Raw genomic sequence first — 17,495 nt, 5'->3', positions numbered from 1 at the left:
CCAAACTGGCTCTTTTTTTATCCTAAATATCACACAAATTGCTTATCTCTTAACAATATGCTCAGCTGTATCCTTGCTGGAAATCAGAAGATGGTTAACTAATTTTGGAATGATTCAACAATTTCAGTTTAAAATGCTGTGTGTGACTCACACAAGTTTCATCAGACATGTTTAAAATTAGTTACATGTATTTTTTTGATATTAGATACCTTGATGGTTAATCTAAAATGAAAGTAGGAGTTTCTGCTCAATCCATAGAGAATTCAAGATGAAGGTCTGCTACAGTTTGTCCAAGTAATTTTAAATTATAAAACTCTGTAGTATGTCACATTCAAATGGAAACATTTGGAACACTGACACCCATGTAGGACTTTTAACAGACATACCTTAAAATAGATGCCTTTTATTTATTCATAATTTACATGTGAAATGTTTACATTGCCTTAAAGCGGGGTTCAAACGCAGCCACAGGCCAGATGTGTCACATGCAGGCCACGTCCACCCCAGCTCCGTGAATGGGGAAAAATGTGAAATGTCATGTGACACGGCAAGTTTGACACCCATGCCTTAAAAGATTCTGTGCCATTCAAAAGGGCAATAGCAACAATCCAATGCGATAATAAATTTATAGAAATATAATTGACAATATTTACTCATCTAGGCATCAATTATTTCCTTCTAATTAAGGCCATTAAGTTTTAGAATAGCCATGATTTACTAGCTTCTTTTTTTTTTTTACATATCAATGCGTGAACTGTGGCACCTGGTTGTCATATATTCTAATACAAATAAAACTAGTAAAATTAATCATAGTTATTACATTAAACCAATTTATTTTTAATAATACACATTTATATTAATGTGTATTATTAGAAATAAATTGGAAATGATAAACTACATTAATTATTCCATGTTTTTATATATTGATCTAATGCCACTCACCATATCATTTGATCATACATCATAATAACGCCATTCAATTTCTAAGCTTCCGTCTTGTTATTGCTTTTATTTTATTATGGAAAAATGTATACACTACTATTCCCCCTTTCTCTTATTTCTATCTCTCTTCTAACTTCTAATCATGTCACCCTTTTATTAAAAGGTGTTTTCTTTCTATCCAACATCTCTTGCCCACTTTGGTGCTTTGAATCCTGTAAATTTTTAACTTACCTCCCATATTTCACTCTTTGCATCTATTTGTATTAAGATTCAATCATTCATTATTTCATATTTCAATACATAATTCTAATACCAATCCCAATATTATTTAGATATACAAAATTATTCTAATCATATTTTTACAATCATCAAATCTATATAATTCTGATAGTAATACACATGTTTACATTAAAGTATATTCTTTTTTTTGTAAAGTTTTATTTTTTTAAACACACACAAACATACAATACATCTTTTCTGAACAGAATATTGGCCCAGTCTTAAATTTATACAGATTTTTGTTCATCTTTAACACAATTTTATATGTTCAATTTTTCTCATAGCATTTATTCTAATTTTAAGAAACCAATATTACCCTTCATCTTAACTTCTCATCCTATTATAGTTCAATTTTTCTTTTCCCTCCTTAAAATTTGAACTCCTAAATTTAAATTCACATAACATATTACAATCCCCAATTATTTCCTTAAAATCACCAATGATTCTTTTATCAGCTATTCCAAATGATACAATTAAATATATATCTTAACCCAAATGTACCGACTACTACAATTTAATATATTAAACTTCTTATATCTGGGTCTTATTTTTAATTCTTAAACATCCCTACATTTTGTCATTTCTTCATATTGACTTAAATAATTCATTATTACCATTCTATTACTTCATCAATTATTTGTATTCTTATTTCTTGTTTTAAAAATAATCCATTTATCATAATTTCACTAATTAGTTAAACATATTCAGTAAAAAATCAATTAAGTATCAATGTAACTCCTGTACCCCTAAATTTTAACTCAAACAACATTATACAATTCCTAATTATTTTCTTAGAATCTCTTGTTCCAATCTCAAATATTTTTTTCTTTATCAACTGTTCCAAATAATACACTTCAACATTTTTATAAAAACCAGTTAATTATATCTAATTAATTCATAATCCAATATCATTTCAGCTTTCTTTTCTTATTTAGTTAAATTCCAAATATGTAATTAAGAATATTCCAGTTATTAAAGTCCCCTTCATTAATTAAAAATATTCCAATTATTACATTCATCATACATCCATATAGTTTAAAGTATATTCTTTATTTAATTGCTCAGTGTTTCAATATGTTATTACAATGCTAATCACAATATTATTAAAACATACTTAATACCATCATTCAATCTCTAGCTTTCCCATTTTATTGTTTCTTTTACTCCATCATATAAAGGTATGTATATACAAATATTTCCCCCTTCTCTTATTTCTACCTAACTTCTAATCATGCCACCATTCTAAAAAAGAAGGGAAACAAAGAGAAAAGGAAAAGCAAATCAAAACATCAAAGAAAAAAGAGAAACCCTTTCCTTTCTAACCATTGTCTCTTGCCCACTTCAATACTTTAGTTGCTATGCTTTTTTTGACTTGCCTCCCATATTCCTCTCTTGGATCTTTATCTCTGTCTGCATCTACTTCTTGACTATACTGTACAATTTAAGTAATTCTCCCATTTCTACCCTCTTCCACTGCCTAGCTTCCAAAGTACCTACCCAACCCCTATCTCCCGTTCAAGAGTATCTTCCTGTATTCCCAATTTTCTTTGCAACTCTCTTAAAATATTTTTCCCCTGGTTTAATTCATCAATCACTGTTATTTTTATTATTATCTCCTCCTTGTCTTCTTTTGTTCACTGGTTCTTTGGTTCTATCTTTTCCTCCATTCCTTCTGTTGGCTCCTCCCTTTTCTGAGCGTCTACATCTTTACTCAACATCCTTTGTATAGTATTTTCCATTTTTTCCATAATCTCCTTAAATCCTTTCTCCATGATGCCCTTTGTGCTTTGGAAAATCAACTAGCTTCTTTACTAGCTTCTGAATGGCCATTAAAATGGGAGTTATCCTCACCTGAGAGGTGTAGATCCTATTTTTAAGTCCCCTCCTACCATACTTCTCATTAGGTGGGAACCAGGAGGCACTCTGTTCATTAGGATTGGTCAGGAAGAATCTGTTTGGGTTAGGCAGAATCTTCTATCCTTGATTAGGGATTGGAACCAACAACTCGGTTGTTGATGATATGTGATATCTAAGTGAAAAATCACATGACTATATATGATTTTACTTCCCCTTGCGTTACAGCATCAGGAGGATTTAACTCCAAACAGGGAAGGTTTCTGGAACTTGTTTCATGAGGATACCTGCTAAAAGAGCAAATCTTATAGTCCTTCTTCCCTACTCTCCTACCCTTCGGAATCTCAGACCCTTGGAATACTTAGCAAGAAGAGAATTGATCTTACATTTATTGGAGAAGAAATTATTGCAAGAGTTTAGTAGCAGCCACATACACATTGGATACACATCAAATCCGTTAGGATCAGCTGGTTGCCTAGTAGAACCTCCATGAGCTGCTTAAGAATAATTAAAAACCTTTAATATGAAACTGTTTAGGGTCTTGTCAATTTCAGGCAATACCTGGGACCTGGCTGGAGGATTCTAATCAAAAACTGTAATTAAGGTCACTGAGCTGAGCTTATTAAATTGCCTTTAGCTCACAAAGTGATACCTTGTTTAAGCAATTTCTCCATCCTGACAGGAAAAAGAGTGGGGGGAAACCACGGGGTATAGGGCAATATGTGAACCAACTGACTGTAATGTTGAACATGTGACTCGGGAAGAGATGCTACGAAGGTCATAAATGTGGGCCTTGGTAGTAAATTTACATTTTCATCACCACTGTAACTGCAAATGGTTGCCGTCTGAGGCAGTTGCTAAACCAAGACAATCTGTACCAGTACTGTTGCAATCCCTAAAAAAATGTGTTTAGTTAAGGTATTCCTAACAACTGTTATGTACCGTATGTACCCATTCATTCTGTGAATCACCACCACCATTTGAATCTAAAGAGCTGCACAGTCTTACTAAATGTAGTTGAGCATTTCATAAGAACACTCTTGCATATTTGCTTGATCACAATTGGCTGGATCACACAACATGCTAAGTCAAAGTTAAGCAAACCATGTTTCCTCGTATCTTAAAATACAAGGACAAATGCTTTCGAGTATACAAGAAAATGATTGAGACTTGCATTAGAATTTCTGCTGAATAATAAGATCAGTGGGAGTAATTCAAATACAGTTATCAAATACACTTGATGTTGGTTTTTAATTTTTGGCTTATTTTTGAACTTTAGAACATTTTGATTTTTATCATTCATTGAACATTACTATTGTCATCATTTCAGTATAATATGCATATAAGTATCTACAGTGAATCTCTCCATTCTTTTCTCGCTCTCGCTCTCTTTCTCTCTCTTTCTCTCTCTCTTTCTCCCTCTCCAAATGAAAGACCACCTGTCTCCCTCCATCTATTCTAATCGAAGACCATGGGGGGGCCTAGTGATGGAACAGGCCACCTGTTTAAGACCACACAAGGCTTCCTGACCCAATGAAATACGTCATGCTCCCCATAATTGTTTTCCCCCCTGCCGCACCGGGTCACTTACCACGCGAAGATATAGCAAGCTGTCTCCTCTCCAGCCTCTCAGCCACATGCGCCCCTCTGCAGCTCTGTTTAGACTTACACAGGCCTCGCTGGCACTTTGCCAGCCAAAATGAACCTCAGTAGCTCAGCAGACTGACAAAATACTACTACCTAAATCAGTGGTGAAATCCAATTTTTTTTTTACTACCGGTTCTGTGGGCGTGGCTTGGTGAGCATGGCGTGGCTTGGTGGGTGTGGCTTGGTGGGCATGGCAGGGGAAGGATATTGCAAAATCTCCATTCCCACCCCACTCCTGGGGGAAGGATATTGCAAAATCTCCATTCCCACCCCACTCTGGGGCCAGCCAGAGGTGGTATTTGCCGGTTTATTTTATTTTATTCATTTTATTAGTCATATTTCTATGCCGCCCACTCTCCAAGGACTCTGGGCGGCTTACACCAAAGACAATATACTAAATAGCATATTGCCCCCTAACAATCTGGGTCCTCATTTTACCCACCTCGGAAGGATGGAAGGCTGACTCAACCTTGAGCTGGTGAGATTTGATCCGCTGATCTGCTGAACTAGGGGTCAGCTGAAGTAGCTGCAGTACTGCACTCTAACCACTGCGCCACCTCGGCTCTCGGTTCTCCGAACTACTCAAAATTTCCGCTACCGGTTCTCCAGAACCTGTCAGAACCTGCTGGATTTCACCCCTGACCTAAATTCAGGACAGGGGTGGGCAACCCCCATTTTTCATGGAGCCTCCATTCTCATCAGTAAAAATACCTTTCTACTTTTTACTTTGCTCCTAAAATTTCAAGCTGAAATTTTCAGTTCAACTCATTCCAGTAACGTTATTACACATTAGCTCTGTCCTTTGACCTTCAATAACCACCCCCAAGTCTTCCTGCCTATATTTTGGAGAGTTACATCTGTTGGTGCGTGCCAATGTCATTATAATGTAAACTATGAAAGAAACTCAATTACTTCTGATAATATAAGCAAGCCATGAGCTGAGACATCATTTAGATAAAACAGACACCATGCTGTGCAAAGAATTTTCCAGAAAGACAGCAAACAATTTACAGAGATGAGTTGACTCCTCACACTTGCAATGGTGACTAAACAATTTAATCAAGTTTTTGTCTGGATGCCATACTCATTTTTCTCCCAAATGGAAAAATGCCAAACTTATTCACTCTTATGATCATAAGCAGCAGTTTTGCCCAACACTTGGTTTAAAGCGATCTTCTAAACAAAATGACAGAAGTGTTTATAAAACAGACTTTTTAGAAAAGGTCTACATTTCGTCTAACTTGCTGCATGCTAAATTTAAACCCAAGACTTAGCCATGGCTTCTTTCTCATTTACAAGTATTTTTTCTTAGTTTGGATAAAGAAACATAGATTATGGTAAGATTTCCTCCCTGCTGAAAAATTTGCATGTGGCTGAAGGAAGATTGGGGAGGGAGCTCAGATTGGGGAGGAAGTAAAAAAGAGATGAGGGCAAAAAAAAAAAAAAATGGCCCCAAAGGGATTGGCCTATCCCACTTGTTTCATTAGAACAAGTCTACTTCAGATCCTGTCTGCCAAAGAATTTCAGCTAGAGCAGTGGGTCTCAACCTTCCTAATGCCGCGACCCTTTAATACAGTTCCTCATGTTGTGGTGACCCCACAACTATAACATTATTCCAAAGACCATTGAAAATATATGTTTTCCGATGGTCTTAGGCGACCCCTGTGAAAGGTTGAGAACCACTGAGCTAGAGGGTCTAGGAATAGAACCTTTTCTGTTTTGGCCCCCAGCCTCTGGAATATTCTCTCCCCACCTCGGAGGTGAGGTTGTCTCCCACACTCCTGGCCTACTAGAAGAGCCTTTAAAACCTGGCTCTGACAGCTAACCTGGGCTCCAAAAGGGACCCTCAATGTTGGGATTGGCTGACAGGGTACGGAGAAGATGGGGCCTGGTGGCTCAGCAGACTAAAAGCATTGTGATTAACACCAGCTGTCTGCAATTACTGTAAGTTCGAATCTCACCAGGCTCAAGGTTGGCTCAGCCTTCCATCCTTTCTAAGGTGGGTAAAATGAGGACCCAGTTTGTGGGGGCAATAAGCTGACTTTGTATAAATATACAAAAGTATGAAGGCTATTGCTTAACGCATTGTAAGCCGCCCTGAGTATCTGGAGAAGGGCGGCATATAAATCAAATTAAAAAAAAAAAAGATCTGCACCCTCATGTAATCTGTCCTCTTGGTTTATAATATATATTTCATCTTCCCTCATTTTTAATTATTTTGCATTATCTTTTTATTATGCTGTAAGCCACTCAGAGAGGTGTAACAGGATGGCATATAAATTTAATAAATAAATAGACAAACTCAGTGTGTCAGGCAAAGAGCCAATGCACAGCTGCCAAAGTGCTCCTCAGACTCTAGAAACATCTGGCCACCAATCCTTTTATAGTTCCCGGAGCCACCTAACAGATAGACAGATTAACAGAGTTGGAAGGGACCTTATAGGTCATCTAGTCCAACCCCTCCCTCCGCTCAAGCAGGAGACCCTTCACGATTTCTGACAAATGGCAGTCCAGTCTTTTCTTGAAAGCCTCAAGTGATGAAGCTCCCACAACTTCTGAAGGCAACTTCTGTTCCATTGGTTGATTGTTCTCACTGTCAGAAAGTTCCTCCTCATTTCTAGGTTGAATCTCTCCTTGGTCAGTTTCCATCCATTATTCCTTGTCTGGCCTTCAGGTGCTTTGGAAAATAGCTTGACCCCTTTCTCTCTGTGGCAGCCTCTCAAATATTGGAACATTGCTATCATGTCTCCCCTGGTCCTTCTCTTCACTAGACAGTGACCAAATATTGCCCTGCTTGGCATTTTCTGGTATGCAGTGCAAGCATCAGAGGTGGGTTTCTACAGGTTCTGACCAGTTCTGGAGAACCGGTAGCGGCAAAAAGAGTGTTGAATTTTTTTATTTTTTATTTTTTACTTTCTTGTGGACACTCCCAATATCCAGTATCCAGGCCAAATGTTGGTCTGAGGGTTGCATGCACAATTCACATTTTATATCGTTTATGGAAATGAGAACATAAATCAAATACGGGAAAACTAATTTGATTTAATCTGTCAATTTGCATTTTAATAAAAACATTGAATCGGGATAATTTTCTTTTCCACTCTGTATGAAGCAGCTGAAGCAAAATAGGTCATCTCCGCTGAAGGACTACAATTCATTTGAGGCAAATCATCCAACAGAGCAAAGAGATTTCGCCTCCCCACTTTCAGGAAACCAGCAGCATTTAAAGAGGGCATTAACTATGGAAATGTGACTTATCTAATTGAAGCCAATTATACCTTACGATAGCTGTTGAAGTCAAACATTTTAGGAAGTCATAAATAATTTGTTTCTAATTTAATATAATGTGCAAACAAAGCCAATGAATTCACCAAATGCTTTAGGTCAGCAAGCCCCAGCCTGAATCCATATTTATTGTTGCTTCTGATTTATTTAGTGAGATACCTCTAATACTGGATTGCATGGCTTCATTTGATTCCTGGCCCTATGCCTGGTTGATGACTCCCATCACTGCCTGTAACTCAGACATATACAGCCTTAAGTACGGTTCCGGATCCCTTCCAAAAGTTGCTGTAAATTATATATTTATTGTTAATGACAGGAGGACCAGTAATATTAAAATACAATGCAGAGATCAGATTGAGAGACAATTTGGTGCAGTGGTTAAAGAAATAAACCAGAAGATGATCTTAGACACAAAGCCAGCTAGGTGACCTTGGACCAGAGGTGGGTTCAGCAGGTTCTGACCAGTTCTGAAGAACCGGTAGCGGACATTTTGAGTAAATGCCACCTCTGACTGGCCCCACCCCCATCTATTCTCTGCCTCCCAAGTCCCAGCTAATCGGGAGGAAAAGGTGATTTTCCAGTAACCTTTCCCTAGAGTGGGGAGGGAATGGAGATTTTACAGTATCCTTCCCCTGCCATGCCCACCAAGCCATGCCCACCAAGCCATGCCACGCCCACCATGCCACATCCACACAACCGGTAGTAAAAATTTTTGAAATCCACCACTGCCTTGGACCAGTCACTCAATTTCAACCCTAGGAAGCGGGAAATAGCAAACTACTTCAAAAAAGAAAAAAAAATACTAAGAAAACTGCAGGGACTTGTCTGGGTACCTATCAGAGTTAAAACTTTGGAGTAACTTGCTTCCCCTGCACCAGTTGGCTATGTCCAACCCTTGGCTTAAAGAAAGTGACAGATTAGGGAGCAGTCTGCCAGTTTCAATTGTGGAGAACCACAAGAGGGAAAATGCCACCTTTTGTGAATTGCCCAGAGACATTTGGCTCATTAGCTTCAGGAAGGGTGGTAGGCTCACTTCCCTTCCAATCAGGGAGTTTGTAGATGTTGGACTACAACACACACATTGGCTATATCATTTCCCAATTTGGCACAACATATTACTTCAGTAGGGCAACAACCAGTTTGTGCATTGTGTTAAAGCCATTTTTGCAAGTGACATTACGTGAGAGTGGTCAAACTCTTTTTTTTTCAAAGTAGTGAGACTCTGCTTGGAGTTTGGAAAAGTTTATTTTTAAAAGTCTGGAAAAGTAAACAGATGGGTTATTCCCCAATCATTCTTCTCTTAGGAATACAGGTAGTCCTTGATTTACAACAGTTTGTTTAGTGACCATTCAAAGTTATAATAGCATTTTTAAAATGTGATTTATGACCGTTTTATATAGTTACAACCAGGGGTGGGTTCTAATTTTTTTTTACTACCGGTTCTGTGGGCGTGGCTTATTTTGTGGGTGTGGCTTGGAGGTCATGTGACTAGGTGGGCGTGGCTAGCTGGTCAGAGTCATTTCTGGAAGGTCCTCGCACTTACGACCAGTCCTCGCACTTACGATCAGTCCTCGCACTTACGACCCGACTCATTTGTTTGCTTTTAACACTGATCAGCTGTAGGACGGCCCTTTGAAGCCCCGCGGCAAGAATTTAAACAGTTTTTTTCCCTCTAGTCATCAGCTGGGACTCAGGAGGCAGCAATAGATTGGGGGTGGGACCAAATAAAAGGTAAGAATAACGTGGGGGGTGGGGGGGAGGGCGGGGGGGGAGAACCGGTTCGGTGACGTCATATCGTCACCGCTACCGGCTCTGCTGAACTGGACCGAACCGGGAGGAACCCACCACTGGTTACAACCTTTACAGCATCCCCATGATCATGTGAGCAAAATACAGATGCTTGGCAACTGGTTCATATTTATGACTTTTGCTGTGTCCCAGGCAGTGGTGGGATTCAAATAATTTAACAACCAGTTCTCTGCCCTAATGACCAGTTTTATAAGCATGGCTCGGTCATGTGACCGTGTGGGCATGCCCAACTCAACGTCACTCACGTCGATGGACGCTTCACCTTAGCTGTTACAATGTAATAAGTGTTAACCAGAGAGGCAGTTTCTGTAAGCAGGGCAATGAAGATTAGGCTAGAAACAACACCAGAATGTTTCCTTCCTGCCTTCTATACAGGATTAGCCCTGTAAAGTGAAAAAACAAAACAAAAGAAGATTTCTTCCAACAACTGGTTCTCCCGAATAGGTGCAAACTGGCTGAATCCCACCACTGGTCCCAGGCTTCATGTGATCCCCTTTTGTGACCTTCTGATAAGCAAAGTCAATGGAGAAGCTGGATTCACTTAACAACTGGGTTACTCACTTAACAACTGTGGCAAGAAAAGTTGTAAAATGGGGCAAATCTCACTTAATAACAGAAATTTTGGGCTCAATTGGGGTCATAAGTCGAGAACTACCTGTATTGTGGTTTCTTCCATTGTTTAAAAATTGTGCAAGCAGTAGAAAGTAATTTTCAACCTAGTTGGGAGAAAAAATATAGTAATGTTTGGGTTGAGAGCAAGTTAAATAATAATAAAAAAAAAATCTGAATAATTATTTCAGTGAAAAAGAAGCAGCAGACAGGACCAAGAATGATTTCTAAGAAAACTAAAAGGAAAAAAAAAAAACCAGAAACAAGATTGTAAAGGCAATGTATTCCTCCCCCTTCCATTGAGATCTGACTCATAGCTTACTGAAGTCAAGAGATTAATTTCCATGGTCTAGAAAGGGTTTTGAGGAAGGCTTGAGATGCTATAAGGTGGTTACAGGAAGAATTTGAAAATGAGATTCCCTTAAATGGATTTTGCTCTAGGCAACCTAGAAATACTTCATAGAAAGTGTCAATAATTTGTTAAATATAAACCCACATGGAGATTTTTTTTAAAAAATTGGTTTGTTGAACAAAATTTGTAGTACTGTATCAGCACAGAGAAAAGGAAGAATGAAAATACTAGGTCAAGAATGAAAGGGGAAATCAAATTGCCTATCAATTAAAATTGTCATCTTAAAGCTTTCCATAGAACAGCCAGGAGATTTTGTAAACATAATTAAAAATCCTTCCACTCAAAGAATGAAGCAAATTACTAATAATATTTAATAAGAAGAAGCAGAGCCGCAGCACACAGCTAATTGCACATTTTAAAATTTTAGTGCGTTTGTCATCATCTTCCAATTAAGCAGTAATTCCAAATCTGCTATTCTACCCCTACCAAAATCCCCTTGATTAATAAAGCAGCCACTTGTTTACAATCAGCCTAACTTTATTTGTTGTAATCTTTTATATATGCCATAACACTGCCTGTGATTATCCAGCTTCCACAGCAATAACGCAGTATGCTTCTATTTTTTTTTTAAGAGAGAAAGAGATCAGGAAACTGTCAGTTGAAAATTACACTCATTATTTTCTTCTCATAGTTGATATCACTCACACTTTCCCCCTCCCCCAGCTTGAATAAACTCCATGACCACCCAAAATGCTCTCTGTGCGCCATCGCTTGTTTGGGAAATCAACTAAGGAGCTGCAGTTTATCATCCCAGCTGGGGCTTGTACAGCTGCAACTGTAGAAAGCTGCTAATTGCCTTGGATTCATTCATGATATAGTGTGCAGAAAGCAAGTGTTGTTAATCTTTGAGGCTGGGGTGGGAGTAGGTTTACCCTGCAACCTCCTTCAATCTGTCCTCTTCCATATGTTTTTAGATTGGAAACCCATAACCCTTCAACCACTGGGATAGTTTTGACTATGGGGAGGTGTGATTGTTTAAGGGCAAGCCAACTGAAAGGGGAATTGGTGAGAAACAGGGGTGCTATTCAGCAGGTTCTGACAGGTTCTGGAGAACTGGTAGTGGAAATTTTGAGTAGTTCAGAGAACCAGCAAATACCACCTCTGGCTGGCCCCAGAGTGGGGTGGGAATGGAGATTTTGCAGTATCCTTCCCCTGGAATGGAGTGGGAATGGAGATTTTGCAGTATCCTTCCCTGCTACGCCCACCAAGCCATGCCTACCAAGCCACACCACGCCCATCAAGCCACGCCCAGAGAGCCGGTAGTAAAAAAATTTGAATTCCACCAGTGGTGAGAAAGGCTACATTGGAAGATAAATTCGGTTTTGTTGCCAGACGGTGGTAACCAAGTACAACGGGATGGTCACATTTTATTTCTTTATTAAATTTATATGCCACCCATTTTTCCAAAAGCGACTCTAGGCAGCTTACAATCATTCGATTTTTAAAAAGCCATATAAAACATTAAAACGCTACAAAATACATCTTAAATTTAAAATTCAGCTAAAATTAAGCTGGCCAGATGGGAGGACAGGAGCAAAGTGTGCATGGGGAGGAGTTGGGATGTTGTCTAATCCAGGGGTCTCCAACTTTAGCAATTTTAAGCCTGGAGAACTTCAACGCCCAGCTTTGCTGTCTGGGGAATTCTGGGAGTTGAAGTCCTCCATGCTTAAAGTTGCCAAGGTTGGAGACCCCTTAGCCAGAATGCCATTCCCCCATTAGGGCCTCAAGACAGTAGGCAGAACCATGTCTTCAAGCCCTTTCAGAAGATCCATAGGTGAATACAAATCTCAACCCAGGAGTCATAATGTTCCAAAGGACAGGAGCCACAGCAGAAAAGTCTTTTCTCCTGGACCCCAGCAGCCAAAATTCCATGATTGACAAGGTCCGCAGCATGCCTCTTCTAATAAATCTATTGGGTTGCTTCTTTCTTTCACTCTGTGATGGTGCATGAGAGCTGTTTTATTTCCTGCTTATTTATATTAATTTGGTCTTATCACCAATAACTCTCCATGACTACTTCACCACCACTACTATTACTATCATCATCACTACCATCGTCATCATCATTTAACAAAAAGACTTTTTTTGAGTAAAACATGAGAGGCTCAGGGAAAAATGTTTACCTGAGCTTCACTGCTTCCCATCCTATTTCCTTCTCAGAGCTTCTTGCATCAATTAGTCTCTTTCTCTGTTTTTTTTCTCCATTAAAGGCAATGAGTTATGAACAAGATTATTCAGGGAAACAAACCCAACAACAATAAACAATAATTTTCATTCATTCATTCATTCAATTTAGGCATTGCCTGATTCCAAACTGATTCTGGGTGGCTCACAGTGCAATACAATTCTTGAGGTTGAAATTGAATTAGAATCATTGCTATGAATTAAATATATCAATCCATCAAATTGTTTCAAATACTGAACCATATGTTGGATGGGGCCATCGCCTTCCATAGCACATTGTCCCTATTCTACTTACCTTGCCCTGCCACAAACGCCTTGTACTGGTGAAGAGATGCAGTGAGGATCATACTTACAGTATACTTTAAGATGACTTCACACAGAAAGTTGTAAAACAAGTCACTCAATAAGCCAAAAAAGGCATAGAGCACATGGTAGCAAAAATCTGGAGAACAGAGACTTGCTTCTAGCATTGCACTGAAAATATATTCTCACCTTGTATTAGACTAAGATTTTACTTACTCCTCCCCCATTTCCAAAAATCAGCCGTTGAATACCTTGATTTTCTCATACTTTGTATATCTAGAGTCTTGTTTCCTGTTCTTTTTTCTTTTTTTCCTTTCTTTTTATAAAATCACATAATTACACCAAGAGTAAAATACTACACTGGCAATTTTAGAACTATTTTAGAGCCTTTATTTAATCTTAAATACCGGTAAATCACTCATTGTTTTGCCAACTGACAGTTACTTCATAGAAAGTTGTGTTATGGGTTTCCCCTTCTAAATTCTTTATTGTTGTATTCTAGTGAGTCATTCTTTGGATAAAAGGAAACCATTTTTCATAGAGCACATGGCATTTAATTATCATGTTCTCTACCACAAGAGATAGTGATGGTCACCAACTCAGTGACTTGAAAAGGAAGTATGACTGTCATGCTTGGATCATCAGTAAATGAATGATTAAGAAATCCAGGCAATTGTGGACACATTTCATAATGCTAAGAATTACATCTGATTTCCTTAAATCAACTTAAGTGAAAATGATATAGTATGTCCAAATCAATGTGTCCTAGCATATTTTAGAAGTTGTGGTCTGGACAGCATTGTTGTCCAGATAGAGGTTCTACTTCATTTCAAAAAGAAGATAGATTTTTAGGATACGTTGAGCTGAGCTGAGGGGACAATTTCATTGCGATAAAAGAACACTTCGTTAAGATTGAATTACCGTAACTGTGCCACTGGCAATGTACAAAGATAAATTGATTTGATCCAAGAACAATATGATTCAAAATTGCTATTAGAACTGTAATTTTCACAACATTTGGCTAAAACTGAAATGATGAGTAGTATGTAGCTCACATCAACTGCAAGAATGCAGCCATTGTTTTTCATGTGCCAAGTCATCATGGTAAGCCGTAAAACAGTTCATTTTGGAAGATCTATCCTGTTATGTGGCCACGCAACCATTGTGTTTTCTTCATCAGGTTTACAGCTTAACATGTTGTGACTTTACACATTCTGTATGTATCTTTTCTTCCTCAATGTGACATGTTTCTCTTAAAATTCCTCCCATAATATGCAGAAGCATATTATTCTGCTTCGAAGTGAAAATCTAATGACCCAACTCTTCAATATCCCATGACCTTCTTCTCCATCCCACAATGGGATGTGGAAGGCAGGAGAATGTAGAAAGAGTTAAAATGTGACCCCTCTTTGTCCTTCACTCTAGTGCTCAAGTCTGGTTAGGAACTCTGGAAACTGAAATCCACATATTTAAAAATTGCCAAGGTGTCTAAAAGGTTGTTAGAACATCTAAGTGCTTTGATGTTCTAACAACCTTTTAGACCAGTGTTTCTTCACCTTTTTTATCCATCCATTTAAAAAAAGATGTAGTGATTCAAGCAGATGTGTGCAATATCTAGAACATAAATTATATATGTGGTCACAAGACTTGAGTAGAATCCATCTACTGTCAACTCCATATTCTGCTTGGTTTGACCCAATTAACATTCACTGTTCAAGATAAACCTAGGATGAAATATTTTCATTCCCATTCTTAACCTTTCCCCCATTCCAGTTTCCAAAATTGCACCATCCAAGATTGACAAATTGGCTAATAAATTTCAGTGATTTCTTTCTAAAGGGTGAAAATTGAGTTGCCTGTTAGAAGCTTTGTTTCCTCATTCTTTTCTTGTATGTACACTGAGAGCATATGCACCAAGACAAATTCCTTGTGTATCCAATCACACTTGGCCAATAAAAAATTCTATTCTATTCTATTCTATTCTATTCTATTCTATTCTATTCTATTCTATTCTATTCTATTCTATTCTATTCTATTCTATTCTATTCTCCACTCTTGTCCATACATTACCCAAACAGCTTTTCAGCTAATCAAGGGAATAAATTGTGGCCTCCAGCCAGTGGTGGGATTCAGCCAGTTCGGGCTGAACTGGTAGTTAAATTGCTGGCTGGCCCCACCCCTTCCTGCCCCGCCCCTTCCAGGAGTCCCCACATGGCCCATTTTGGCTCCCAGGTAAGTGCAGGGAGGCCTCCTAGGCCCAAAAAGGGACAGGGGGGCACCCCCATGGCCCGCGTTTGCTCCCAGGGGGTGCCGGAGGCCGAATGCTGCCTGTCACACCCCCTGGCCACACCCACCCAGCCAGTCATTAGGGTAGAGAACCGGTTGTTAAATTATTTGAATCCCACCATTGCCTCCAGCCTATGGATTTTGCCTACCTTAGACTTAGAATCACTTTATTGTCACTTTGAATGTACACTAATTGGCATACATTAAAATGAAATTTCATTGCACAACTATGAATTAGATGAACAAATAGCCTCCCATGCTGTAAGGAGGCATGTTTTCATGTTCTTATGTTTGCAGCTTCCTTCTGCTATTTTTCATTAAAACAAATACAGTAGTGTCACACTTGGCCCTAAGCTACTCGCCTGGATAAGACATGATGATCACCCACTTCCTGTTTCTGTATGATGAAACCATCTTCCAGTAAGGATGAAAGGTAGTTAGAGTCTTCACAGATCTTTTGTCTCACCATGACATATTTATCTAACACAAAGACGTCTGGCTGGCTGGAGCTGTTGCATTTCACAGTCTTACTAAGTGATTCATGTGGAATGCTCTGGTTTCATGCTGGGTGAGATGTTGACTGGTTCCTGGTTTCATGCTGGGTGTGATGTTGACCAGGGGGTGGATCCAAGGATATTTGATCTTAGTGCCATTCAGAAACATTGGGACTTCTATGAAAGAGCTAGGCCACCCAAAATGCACCCTTGCCTTTGGGAGGAAGAGCAGGAAGGAAATTATCCTTCGGTACTTTTGATAACTGTTAAAAGGAAGAATGGGAAAAAATGACCAGGGGGTACTTACAGTTAGTCCTCAACTTAAAACAGTTCATTTAGTGACCATTCAAAGTTACAACTGCACTGAAAAAAGTGACTTATGAGTATGATCATTTTTCACACTTATGACCATTGCAACATCCCCATGGTCATGTGAGATTTACATTAGGATGCTTGACAACTTACTCACATTTATGACGGTTGCAGTGTCCTGCGGTCTTTTCGTGGCCTTCTCACAAGCAAAGTCAATGTGGAAACCAGATTCACTTAAACAATCATATTACTAATTTAACAACTGCGGTGATTCATTTAACAAATGGGGCAAACAAAATTCACTTAACAAATTTCTCACTTAGCAACATAAATTTTGGGCTCAATTGTAGTTGTTAAGCTGAGGACTACCTGTATTTTTAATATTACTATTTAAACAAGGATATGAAAGCCACACCCACCCCAGCTGTTGTGAAAAGCACAATTCTTTAGGTAAATAGATGTGAGGCTATGCTTGTGAAGTTGTGCTAAATGGCCAAACCATAAGCACTGTATACATCTGGAGAATTTTCAAACATTTTCCTCAACAATCTGGAGAGTAATGCTGTTGATTTCCTTGCACACTTCTGGAACACAGAAGCTAATAGGACACGGAGCAGAATTGCCTCTAAGCAATTTCTCTACACCCGCTGATCCTATGCAGCTCTTTGTATTCCAAGGAATTCCTGAAAATGAAATAGGCGAACAGATGCCCAGATCAATGCTGAAAGAAAAAATTAGAAGCAACTGTGACCGACCAGCCATGGATGCCAGCTCAAATTCAAGTGTATATTATGATGGTCAGGACAGTGCTGGTGGAATCACTTATCCATCCTCATTGCATCTGAGGCACCTCAACCAGATTTACTATGAAAGGTGTCCCAAAAACAGGCTGAAGAAGAATCTGTTAGTGTAAATTGTGATTGAAATGTAGCATCTCATGGATAAAATCATTTTCATTTGCTTTGAGTTAGAAGTGAGATGACAAAGATGAGACCTGGGGAACTTCCCTGGCTGCTGCTGCTGTTGTTTTGCTCATGAATCTTGAGGAAATGGACAGAGATCTCTGTAATCACAGCTTT

This window comes from Pantherophis guttatus, chromosome 5 (assembly GCF_059756535.1).
Source record: "Pantherophis guttatus breed Tessera chromosome 5, ASM5975653v1, whole genome shotgun sequence".
Lineage (NCBI taxonomy): Eukaryota > Metazoa > Chordata > Lepidosauria > Squamata > Colubridae > Pantherophis > Pantherophis guttatus.
Note: the sequence above shows the minus strand (reverse complement) of the source record.